Source organism: Lepisma saccharinum, chromosome 14 (assembly GCF_977018435.1).
Source record: "Lepisma saccharinum chromosome 14, izLepSacc3.1, whole genome shotgun sequence".
Lineage (NCBI taxonomy): Eukaryota > Metazoa > Arthropoda > Insecta > Zygentoma > Lepismatidae > Lepisma > Lepisma saccharinum.
The window spans coordinates 52,029,259-52,042,795 of NC_139242.1; the positions used below are offsets into that span (position 1 = coordinate 52,029,259).

A 13,537-nucleotide genomic window follows, 5' to 3' on the forward strand; every position below is an offset into this window, starting at 1 on the left:
AATTTAACAGTTATTTAGCAAACTACTCCTGGACTCTATTTTTGTGTTAGAAAACTTTTTGATTCTGACCCCCCCCCCAAAAGTTAAGTCGCTAGTTACGCCCATTCTGCTTGCGGAACATATGGCGTCATCCAACGAGAGAGGGGGGGAGGACTTCTAACTCACAGATTAGGTAAAGTGAATACAAATTGGTAAGTTCCCATGATTCCGTGGAAATTGTTTTGTCGTCTGCTATCTGCTCGTCTCGCGATTTGCCAGTTTCGCACTTCTCCCACGGTAGCGCTAGTATCGCTGTACAAGCAGAACGCCTGGTTTTCTCGCCGCTGACCATTCTTCGCAATCGATTCAGTTTACAGTTACTCCACAACTGGTATCTCAATGGTGAGAATATAGTAACGTAAACTAAAACGTCAACTGCAATGGCAACATGTTGGTACATTATGATCAAAAAGTTCAACATCCGGCATGGTCTAGTGGCTAGGATACCTGGCTCTCACCCAGGAGGCCCGGGTTCGATTCCCGGTGTCGGAATATTTTTTTTTTTCTGTTAATATAGCGTAAGGTGCTAAAGTTCATTTATGTCTTTCCTTCATTTCTTCCATCGTCATTTATCTCTCTGTGAAAGATACTTGGATGGGGAGCAATACAGTTAACACGAATCCCAAAGCCCAAAAAATCAAGAGTTCCTGTTAAAAAAAATCGTGCTAACCGGGGAGTCAAATTTTATTGTTGCAATACAGTTCATTCTACACATTAACCATTTACAATATGTATTATGTATGTCATCATAGAAAACACTACTACAGTATTACAGTAATTAACTTTTAAAGAAAGTACTCATAGATCATTTTCTGGTGAAAAATTCCTGTATATTGCACTGTCATAGACGGGAACGCAAATCCCTGGTAACTTCACGGCCAACTGTACTCATAAGTCATAGCTTCCGTAAAACTAACGGATGAAACTTGTACTGGCTACGTTTTAAAGAATAGAAAAACACATCTGAACACAAAACTGAATTTGTTGGTTAAATACGCATAAGCTCATTGTTGACGCGATTGTCGAGCAATTGCACCCAAGTTTTAATCTTGATGTTACTCGTACTGGCTATGTTTTAAAGAATAGAAAAACACATTTGAATACATTGTTGATCTGAATCTGTTGCTTACAATACTGTATAAGTTGATTGTTGACAAGATGATAAGAGATTTCTTACATTCCTAGGAGAGGAACGACAGAGGAACAACAGAAAAATATATGAAAAACTTTGAAAGTTCGTCTTAAATGAGATGTAATGACGCAATGGACTAAAAAACAATTCGTGATTCGTGGTAACCGAAATTCGCGTTAACAGATAAAACTTTCTATAAGATATAATACATCCCTGCCGGTACCAATATTTTGTTCATGTTAACCGAGTATATCACTTTTATGACACTTTTTTATTACACTTCTCGGTTTCAAGCGCTTATTGTATTATTTAACGGCATGGTTTGGTTTAGTGCAAAGATTCTCAAACTGTGGTACGCGTACCCCCAGGAGTACATAAACTACTTGAAGGGGGTAAGCGATCAGCTCGGAGAGTGGTGTTTCATCATACCTAAGAAAAAAAGTACCGAAATAGACTATATTTGGAACCGGATCTCATCTTGAAAACTTCAAGTGCGCAACCAGACATCAACAAATTGTGTCAGCCTATGCAGACACATGCTTCTCACAAGAAAATCTGAGGATTTATAATAAAAACTCCAAAATTGTGCTTGTGTTTCACATTTTTATTTCTGTAACTAATCATAAACGTAGGAACACCCACTAAAATAATGAACGTAGGATTCTAATGTATCTTTCCGTATACACCCCGAATGCCATTTTGCTCAGTTGCAGATACACGCCTCTAACATATCAAGAATCGGGCACCAAAAAAAAATCCCCAAAACTCACTATTCGGAAAAAACCTATGGTGTGGGTTATATTAGACATTTAGTTACGACTAAAGGGAGGCGAGCAATGAGAAAGAACTTGAGAACGGCTGGAGTGGAATTGCGCGATTTCTTGTCAGGAATTCAAGGGGACGTATATTCTAGGCTACTTAGGCTATCTGCGAAGCCTGAAGTCTAGAGAATAAAACACAGGAGAATCATCGATCAGAAATTGTAAATATTATTATTCATATCAGTAAGATGCTGATGCTGATTCTGGGGTTGGCAACTTGATTTCTTATGAGTTGGCAACCTGATTTCTTATGGGTTGGCAACCTGATTTATTATGAGTTGGCAACCTGATTTATTATGAGTTCCCAACCTGATTTCTTATGAGTTGGCAACCTGGTTTCTTATGAGTTAACCGGATTTCTTATGAGTTGGCAAGCTGATTTATTATGAGTTGGCAACCTGATTTCTTATGGGTTGGCAACATGATTTCCTATGAGTTGGCAACCTGATTTATTATGAGTTGGCAACCTGATTTATTATGAGTTCCCAGCCTGATTTCTTATGAGTTGGCAACCTGGTTTCTTATGAGTTAACCGGATTTCTTATGAGTTGGCAACCTGATTTATTATGAGTTCCCAACCTGATTTCTTATGGGTTGGCAACCTGGTTTCTTATGAGTTAACCGGATTTCTTATGAGTTGGCAAGCTGATTTATTATGAGTTGGCAACCTGATTTCTTATGGGTTGGCAACATGATTTCCTATGAGTTGGCAACCTGATTTATTATGAGTTGGCAACCTGATTTATTATGAGTTCCCAGCCTGATTTCTTATGAGTTGGCAACCTGGTTTCTTATGAGTTAACCGGATTTCTTATGAGTTGGCAACCTGATTTATTATGAGTTGGCAACCTGATTTCTTATGAGTTGGCAACCTGGTTTCTTATGAGTTAACCGGATTTCTTATGAGTTGGCAAGCTGATTTATTATGAGTTGGCAACCTGATTTCTTATGGGTTGGCAACATGATTTCCTATGAGTTGGCAACCTGATTTATTATGAGTTGGCAACCTGATTTATTATGAGTTCCCAGCCTGATTTCTTATGAGTTGGCAACCTGGTTTCTTATGAGTTAACCGGATTTCTTATGAGTTGGCAACCTGATTTATTATGAGTTCCCAACCTGATTTCTTATGGGTTGGCAACATGATTTCCTATGAGTTGGCAACCTGATTTCTTACGAGTTGGACCACGTGCCATATTGAGATAGCCCAGATCTTGGACTCGATATACGCCATTGTTACATACCTAGAGTGTGAATAAAATCATTTGTTTGAAGGGACAGACTTTCTTTCTCTCTTTGTATTTAGCGTCGCTTTTCTGCCACTTTTGGCTAATAGCGAAGATGAGTGATGATATGACGAAATAGATAGAGGACGCTCACAAAGAACACCATGACCAAGCTGGGGTGCGTCATATCGCGCTGTGCTAACCGCTCCGCCTTTATATTGATATCCAGTGCAATATATTTAAAAAAAAATAAGTTGGATATTTGCTCCTAGTCTCACAATGGCCATTGACATGAAGGCATATGGGGCGATGTGGAGGTATAGAGCTCCACATATTCTTGATCTCGGTCATAGTTGGGATAGTGTGATCAGCATTACGCCGGGTCGCCTTTACCGCCAAGGTTTGCTCCCAGGTAGCCATTTATACGAGGCTGGGTGAACCTCAGAGCCGCGCAGAAACAGGGAAATGACTGGAACAATTCCAGGTCCAGTTCACCTGCTCCGGGATTCGAACTCGGGTTTTCCGCATAGCAGAGAAAGTAATTTGTTTCTTGGCATGTTTCGCACCTTTTTAATTACAGATGGGTATGTTACTATTAGGCACTTCGGTTGACATTTTTTCTTAAACATATACAATAAAGCCATCTTGTAGAAATAAAAACAAATTGAAAATGCTTTAGTATCTATCAAAATACCGTACTTATCGTAGCCCTCCACATACGTCTCTACTTAAAATTATGATGAAGGTATCTATATCTAAAGATATCAACAGTTTATTAGGCAAAGCTCGCATTATCGGTGATGGGGAAAATTAGGTAAATGACAATTCTACGCTTTTAATAATTTAGTATTTGAACCAAAACACTCAGTATTGTGGAGTGAAGCAGATGCGTGCACAGCTGTGGCAACTGAATAGATGCCGACGTAGTGCGTCAAACAACTACCAGATGGCAGCTGCGTACACTTCGTAACCAAAATGCCGCACAATTCATGCGCTGTTATTTCCATGCGAGTATTTTCAGCTTCTTGTACAGAAATAATATATGCTAGAAATGTTCTCTCCTTATCCAACTTTAGTATTTGCACAAAAAGGCCATTTTGGGCTTTTTGTTTTGATTTCTCCCTCAAGTAAATATTATTTTGTAACAACAAAATACATTTTAGGGTGATTTCTGTGAGAGATGAAAAAATACCATATCGCGTAATAAATGTGAAATAATAACCGAATAATATCATGCGAATTTTTAAATGCACTGTTCACATTCACAGGATAATACGTATTTTATATTCTTTGTAATTCACATCTCTTTTCAGTTCCCTCAACGATATACTCTGAATTTTAGAATTACAACATTGCTAGCGGCTTTACACTTTCTTCGTAAAGATTTTGTCTTCTCAATGTAGCTATAATACTCTGAAAAAACGTTAATTTGTGAAACTCGCTTGTAACAGAACAATGGTCTCAGTTCAAGTTGCATCTTCACTGCACTTTTGAGTTAATGTGTAGAAATATATTGTTTCAAAATAGAATATCTTCTTATTGAGAAGATTGTTTTTAAGAAAACGGGTTGTTGTGCTACGAAGGATCATTGCAACAAAGTTTCGAAAGAAATATCTCGTAATATAAATCGTTATTTTGTACAGTGTGTTTTATTGGGTAAGTTACATTAGATTACTCTGTAGTTATATTGAGTAAGGGTAAGTTTAAATTCTCCGCACATACAGCACCGTGTCATGAATCCACATTTAGGGGATGTCGTATTCTCGATCTAGGCTACTTTGGAGTTGTTGTGATCAGCACCACGCTCCGGCCGCCTTTACTCATCAGGATTGGCCCCCGCGTGCCCCTATCGACTAGACCATCGCGGTTAACAAGTTAGATTGAGTACGATTTTTAATATTAAAGAAAATAGAGAAAAGTTAGTAAGATATTTTATTGTAACAACATTGTAACAATAATGTCCGTGATTTAATAGAAAACTAGGGTGGATAAAAATTATCATTATTATTTCAAAAATCATTTTTGATGATTTTTTATTTTAAAAAATCACTTTTGATGATTTTTAAATTTTTTAAAAACATGCTTAAAGTTGTTGATACGGTTTTTGGCACCACACATGTAGATATATATGTTTTTTCTTATACAAAGGCTTTTTATTAACCGGCTCTGTAAAATATTTCAACAGTTTGATTAAAGCAAATCAAAAATAAATTATTTGTAAATATACATTCTTCGGTTTCTGATAATAATAATAATAATAATAACCTGTGGCTCGACAGCCCTTGAAGGGCCTAGACCGATCTCCCGACTGCCACTCTCCCTCCCACAATCCTACCTAGAGGTGTGGAGGTTTTCAACCGGTATTGGGGTGAAGTGGAGTTGAACCCTCCGCCGTTATAGGAGATTTCCGAGCCCGGGTTACGCTAAACACTCGTAGCGCCCCAATTTCCTCACGATGGCGGGGTTGCCACCGGTCCTATACACAGGCCCAAAACCCAGACTGAACTCAGGCGGACTCGAACCCATGCTGTCCCGCAGTCGGAGTCCAAAGCACAGCGCCTTTTGTTAAATGTGTTAATGAAACTATAATACATAATTTCAGTATTTTTTTCCCACTAAAATAAAACATTCTGGATATACGCTATAATTGTTAGTTGAATAATTTCTTAAAGTTTTTAGGGCTGAATTTTGATATTTTTTAAAATGATAGTTCGCAAAATATCAGCTGTCTTATTTATTCACAGTTTAATGATACGGTTTAACATGATTACTATTTTGTACATTTTTCTGCAAAAATTTTTTGATACTTTTGCCTACAAAAATTATTTTATTTTAAAATAAGAGAAATTTAAGTGTGCTTACAGTTTGCACATTGCATTTCCTTTTGTATGAGCTTCACCCCATCAGTACATATACGTATTTTGTTTCTTTTCCTTTTTTAAAGCCTAATAAACAGTACTTAATGAATACGAAATTAATGTATTTTCACTAAAAGTGTACGCAAGTTATTCTGTAAATTATTTATTTAAAATGATTTAAATCAATAGAACTTGATAGACATAGTAGTTGTGTGACTGTTAATTAATAATCGACATTTCATCAAAGAACCTAACATGTATTTCTATTTTTTTTTTTTACTGTTTCTGATTTTCATTAACAAATTATATATATTTACTCCAGTGGCGTATACAGAGTCCAACAACTGGGGCTATGTCACGTGGTCCTACGCTATGAATAGAAATACCGTAAGTTGACCAACTCCTAAGAAATCAGGTTGCCAACTCATAGGAAATCAGGTTGCCAACTCATAAGAAATCAGGTTGCCAACTCATAAGAAATCAGGTTGCCAACTCATAGGAAATCAGGTTGCCAACTCATAGGAAATCAGGTTGCCAAGTCATAAGAAATCAGGTTGCCAACTCATAAGAAATCAGGTTGCCAACTCATAGGAAATCAGGTTGCCAACTCATAGGAAATCAAGTTGCCAATTCCAGAATCATCATCATCATTTCACTGATATGAATAATTTTATTTACAATTTCTGATCGATTTTCCTCCTGTACTTTATTCTCTAGACTTTAGGCTTCGCAGATAGCCCACCTAGCTTAGACTATAGGCTCCTGATTAACTCTTTTTAAGTAATAAGTACTTATTAACTTCATCTGACCTAGAGAAGCGGTCGTATTTGGAGCGAAGCAAGCAAGATTTTTTTTTAGCAAATTATTTCTTTTCAAGGTGACAATATAGTTCAATAGGGCACCAATATTCGCAGCATATTTTCCTATTTTTCTCGTCTTGCTAATTGGCGCTCTATTTTCCTCAGCGCCGGGGGCGACTGACTCCCTCCTTTCCCCATAGCCCTGGAAGAGACGGAAAAGATGGCGGTTTTTTCGTCACCTCTACATATTTGATGGTTTGTTATTAGTAGGAATAACAAAATGCCGCTATGTATCGTTTGTCTACAAGTATAAAAATCAGGACTTTCATGAACAAACATATCAAGCAGGAAATTTTTAATGTAGAGGAAAGTCACCAAAATCGACATAACATTTTGTGGTTTACCCTTAACTCGGAGTAGAAGAGGAATTTTAGGAAGTGGAATACATTAGTTCCATGCCAAGTTTTTTAGAAATTCGCAATAGCTTCGTGTCTAAAAACAGTGAAAGCAAACCACATGAAGATTAACGTATTTCTATTCTGGAAGGAATTCTAGGCATATGCAAATTTTCAGAATTTCTAATATGTTATATATATATATATATATATATATATATATATATATATATATGTATGTATGTATGTATGTATGTATGTATGTATGTATAAATGCATGTATAGGAAAACTGGTGTAGGGCAGGGACGGCGCTACAGGGGGACTAGGGGGTCTGAACCCCCTCTAAATTGCGCCTCACCCCCCCCCCCCCGTAGCCCTCCTAGGTTTTTGTAGTACGGTAGACGATATTTCCCCGTATACATACAAGGGTTCAAAATGGCCTTAAGTGCCGACGCACCCATAAATTTTAAATCAATCAATCAATCAAGTATATTTTCTAGTTCGGGTAGATTGCAATCACTTCATTACGATGTGGTCTGAAATCAATGGGCCACTGGTCATTCGATATAACAAGTAATTTTCCAATCATGAGTCGCAAAAATTGCTACGATATCTGCTGCTTGCCTGGAAGATGGACGTATTCAGTGTCTGTGAGATTTGAGCTTTGATTGTCGTTGGCAACCTTTGTAAATCTTATCACTGTATTTCTGAAAGGTCTAACAAGTGCGACAAATGAATTTTTAAAAGTAGGACGACGTTCAAAATGTAAAGAAGCGCTATGTTTCCTTTCTGCTTATGGCTGTAGCAACACAAGCCTTCCTATCCTCATCACTGCAAATCTTCGAGAGGGAGAAATACGAAGTTAAAGAATAAAATAGTACACAAACTACCTAATTCCTAAATGCTAAAACATTGGAAATATTAAAATTGGCCTCCCAGCCCCCATAGTCTAGAGATATAATTGCTGCCTTGATATCAAGGTGTTCCAGGTTCGATCCCCGGTGGAGGTAACACTAGAAGGGCTTCCCCTATGTCGTAATGGCAACGTCGTCGACTTGTAATCAAGGGGTCCCGAGTTCGATACCAGGTGGAGGCATATTGCACAGTGGTTCGAATCCCACTTTAAACTGTAGGTCTAGTCCCGATTTACCTATCTGTGCATATAATAGACATTGATACAAATTCAAGCAAGTAATCATTGAAATACGGTGCGAATATCAGCAGGCTTGGGCAATTTTCTTGTTCGCAGTCCTGGTCCTACATGTTAATTAATTATAATTTGTTAGGTTAGGAAATAATATCAATGCAATATCACCATAGTGCCCAAACTTGATTCTGTGCAGAGGAATCAAACTTTGAAGCACTCCTAAAACTACTGATTTAATTCTGTTCAGTATTTATGCATAATATATTCTGAAATTTAATTAAAATCTTCACTAATAAAAATGCCCAGTGCAAGAGTTGCAACTATATTCATTGCTTGTATGTCAATGTATTTGTCTCGAAGTGGAGGTGAATGTGTAGTGAAAATATGTTTGTTCCTTGCGAGTGGCACCTCTTAAGTGGACGGCATTTCGGCATCCTTCCCATTTTTAGTAAGTTCTGAATTCCAGTTGTTGAACAAGAAAAAGTAAGATATTTCATCATGGCAGAAAAAAATGGTATCATTAACATACTTTATATTGAAGGGTGGTATGGCTTATTTGATGCCTACTTTATTAAGTTAGTGCCGCTTTTCTGAAGCACGAAAAGCTACAATCTTTCGCCGCTCCCTAGTTGTGATTTGAACAGTTTAGAGTTATGGCTCACTGAGGCAGAAAGGAACTCAAAATAAAGACCCTTCAGCAGATGCTTGCAATGATTGAAATATTTAAAAATGCCTTTTACGAACTTTAAAAGCTTTGTGTTATTGAAATGTACACACCCCATCAACGGCAAATCAAGTGTTGCCTTCGTAATCAAAATGGTTGAGTGCTATATCTATTCTGTCCTGTGAGAAAGAGCTTGCAAAATCTTTGAATTTAAACAATGTTGTAGCTGCTCATAAAAACAGACGTATCGTATCGTAGCTTCTTTTTGTGGTTATTTTCTTATTTTATATATATAAAAAAGTACTCTTACATAGAAAGAGTGTTACGTAGTATTATACAATATCCAGCGAGTTGATAATGAGTGTATTTTGTTTACTGTTCATATGAATAGTAAGTATGTGATATTATTCCTTTCGATAATGGCTTAAGAAAATAAAACAATACAATAATTGTATTTTATTTGACATATAGAAGATTCGTGCCTGTGGAACAAAATGTAACATAACATCTCAGTGATCTTTGGATCTGTCTGTAAAGCATGTCACTGGTAAAATTATACCGTAGTAAAGTATTACGTAATTACCTTTTAGCCGATATTAGTTAGCCCCCCACTTATTTTAGGCTGGTGCCGTCACTGGTGTAGAGCCTGGCCAAAGATCAAAAAATGAATTTTATAGCGTACTGATTATATACAGTACTGTACTTACTTATATGCACCCCGTGCAAATGTTGTTCGTTCAAACGTTTTGGGCATGTGTGCATTTCGAAGTGTAATCATGAGATATCCTGCTTCTATTGTGGAGGGAGACACCCTGTTCCCCCCACTTCTAGGGTATCGTGCACGTGTTATGACGTGGTCCCTAAATGTTGGCTAAAGAAACACTCTCCGCTTGAAAGATATGTGGATGCAAGTGTGTCTTTTTTGTATGTGACTTCTTGTTCCTCTTCCAGGCTAATGAGACATTAATGACAAAGGGAAACGCAACAGGCTGTTTCGGGCTCTCTGCGAACCAACGCAGCTCCAGAGTTTTGTAGGAGCTGTCCGAGCAATGTGTTAACGAGGCCAATGCATCTGAGAGAGATTGCCCGCCCAGGTGTGTCGTGGGAATTGTGAGAAATCGTTAACACCGCGACGAGGACTTCTCGGTTGCTGTTGAGGTGTTAAAGCTGTAAACCGGTTACACTTAACACCTTCTGCGTGTGCGTGTGTGGTGTACACGGAGCAGTAGCTTTTAGGGAGTGCGTATGTAACATATGCTAGGTCCTTAAAGGGGAAAAGATAACAGATCTCCCCCTACGTACGACGTATGAGGTTCAGAACACCCTTAACTCATACTTCATTTTCCTGAATAAAGTAGGGAAATGCAATTATGTATATCTCCTTCCATTCCATACCGTGCATAGTGCAGTGCAGGTGGTGCAGTAGCAACTTCGTCGCCTTGTAATCAAGGGGCGCAGGGGAAAGAGAGAAGCAAAAAGGGGGGGAAAGGAAGAGATAGAGAGCGAGCGAAAAGCAAGGCAGTGGAGAAACGAGGCAGGGAAAGAGGGAAAAGGAAGGGAGTGGAGAAACGAGGAAGGGAAAGGGAGAAAAGGAAGGGAGTGGAGAAACGAGGCAGGGAAAGAGAGAAAAGGAAGGGAGTGGAGAAACGAGGCAGGGAAAGAGAGAAAAGGAAGGGAGTGGAGAAACGAGGCAGAGAAAGAGGGAAAAGGAAGGGAGTGGAGAAACGAGGAAGGGAAAGGGAGAAAAGGAAGGGAGTGGAGAAACGAGGCAGGGAAAGAGAGAAAAGGAAGGGAGTGGAGAAACGAGGCAGGGAAAGAGAGAAAAGGAAGGGAGTGGAGAAACGAGGCAGGGAAAGAGAGAAAAGGAAGGGAGTGGAGAAACGAGGCAGGGAAAGAGAGAAAAGGAAGGGAGTGGAGAAACGAGGCAGGGAAAGAGAGAAAAGGAAGGGAGTGGAGAAACGAGGCAGGGAAAAAGAGAAAATGAAGAGAGTGGAGAAATGAGGCAGGGAAAGATAAAAGGAAGGGGGTGGAGAAACGAGGCATTGAAAGAAACGACTGAAAAGAAGAGAGAAAATAAGAGGGAACAGGGGAAATAGAAAAAGGGAGAGCGAGATAGAGAGAGAATGAGAGATATAATTGAAGGAAGTAGGTAAAGCGAGCAAAAGAAAAGAGAGAGAGAATTTGATGCTCGGTGGATGTTCGGATAACACAGGTCCCGTCGCGATTAGCCTATCTGTGTGTAGACTTATAGAAACTCAAACTAACATATAAAGAGAGGCGACGTCAAAACCGGTGATAACACCACAAGAAAAAGTTTGATAATATGTATAAACCTCCCAGTCTCTCACAGATCATATTCCACTTCCTTTGCTCCTTCCTGTCTGACGTTATTGTTTATAATGTTAATTGTAATAAATTCGAAAAAAACTCCCCATACATCTGTTTTTTTAAATAAATTATTGCACATGTATGTATGTTACTATCGGTGGAATTACTGGTGATCATAGCAATAGGGTTACACATAAGCTGATACGCAGTGGCGTAGCAACATATCGTGAGGCCCTGGCGAGATTAGAATGCGAGGGCCCCATCTTCAAGGATACGTCAGCAAATTATCATATTTAAATATTAATAATAATAATAAATTACTGACGAAAATTATATTTAATAATATGAGGTATATGTCCTCCTCAGTAGTCGAGCGGGTTAAGGCGTTCACTCGTCTTGAGATCGTTCGCTGCGGGACGGCGTAGGTTCGAATCCGGCTCTGGTCGGAATTTATTCGGCCTACGTATAGGGCCGGTGGCAACCCACCATCGTGAGGAAATTGGGAAGCTCCGAGTGAGTGAGCGTAACCCGGTCGAGAAGACCTACAACAACGGCTGGGGGTTCGTCGGGCTGATCACCCGTCACCCCAATACTGGTCTAAGACCTTCACGCTATAACAGGTGACGGAGGAACAGTGTGGGAGGGAGACCAGCAGTCGGTAGGTAAGCCAAGGCCCTCCAAGGTGCTGTAGCGCTGTGGGTTATGTTAATATGAGGTATATTTTTGTAACACACTGCTAGAATTTTCCTTAACCAAAGTAGTAGTAATAGTACACTTTTAAAGATGTTCTTCAGGCACTAAGATGTAACTGAACTACCCTAAAATGTGCTACTCTTTTTTTTTTTTTTTTTTCAAAAAGGTAGAAATGCTAACTAACTACGAATCTTTAAAAATACCTATATTATTTTTAATGAGTTTTCCTTTGTTTCCTCATGTCCAAATTGGTAGGATGTAAATATCACAAACCATGACATAAGAAGAAAATATCGAAGGACATACATAAAAGGCCGACGTTTGGTAGAGCGGAGGACGCTAGACCCCAATCCTGCCTAGGGTGCCAAAATATCTAGCTACTAGCGCTTCGACACAATCGGTTTCAATATCAACACATCTTAAAACGATAGTCATTTGCTCCACAGGTGTGGAATCTTTGGTACAATCACTTAGTATACACCTAATTTGACTCTTTTTTAATCTACCCAGTTTGACTTTGTACCAGTTAATTTTGAATTTCAGGACTTGGATGACAATTGTGAATCTCATTTTGTTGTATTCGTCTGAAATGTTCTTGCAGTAATTAAATACTTGACGCAATGGCGTTACGAAATCGTCAAGTGCCTGTCCGCAAGAAACAAATTTCGGTCCCCCATGTAAAGTCAGATTCTTCCAATAAATTTAAGTATTTACTTTACCATTAATAAAACAAAAAGGCAGTACAGGGTGCAGAGAACACTGGAAGATAGTGAAGAATTATCAAGGAGAGGAGACTTTGCCAAAACACTTATGAATGTTGTTGAGGTGATTTCAGATTTAAGCAAAACAATCAGGGAATTCGGAGGAAAAAGCATATTTATACTCGTTAGGGCAATAAATGCATCTGAAGCTGTATGAAGGAAGGAAGAACTGCTAATATTATCCACGCCCTTCTCGAGTTGACAACAACGCAAGCATTAAAATTCCTTACACCTTGCTGGTTGCTCTGTGGCATGCTTTATTGTTAACATATGAAAATTGGAAGTGCAAGGTCAAGAGAGAGAAGAAAGCCAAGACAAAGGGATAAAAATGTCCAAGCAAGTTATCGTAAATTGTGCGTAAACTTTTCACATGAGAAGTACGACAATAATTTTTACTTTTTTCGGGCACTCTTAGGCTTAGGGCCCGCCCGCCTGTATGTTACGCCTCTGATAAACGTATTCATTCAAATTTTAAAGTTAAACGAGAATTTAAATCCAGATAGAAACAAAATGTTATTGCCTACAAAAATTTGTCTTCTCGATCTACTTTTCTCACGTCTATTTATTACATTTCTCGTATCAACCCCATGGGACGAAAGGCCCTTTCATGCGCAAGGCACCGGGCATACTATGTCGCTTCTCATACATTTGCTTGGCATCTGTTACGAAGAG

At 38.7% G+C, this 13,537-nt stretch overlaps 1 protein-coding gene and 1 non-coding gene across 2 annotated transcripts in view; one reads left to right on the plus strand and one right to left on the minus strand.

Moving 5' to 3' along the window:
* The window catches only part of LanB2 (laminin subunit gamma-1), a 351,641-nt gene that overhangs the window by 211,805 nt on the left and 126,299 nt on the right, over positions 1–13,537 (minus strand). The window lies entirely within an intron of this gene.
* TRNAE-CUC (transfer RNA glutamic acid (anticodon CUC)) lies at positions 460–531 on the plus strand. Its single transcript has one exon. It is a non-coding gene; the product is annotated as a tRNA-Glu (tRNA).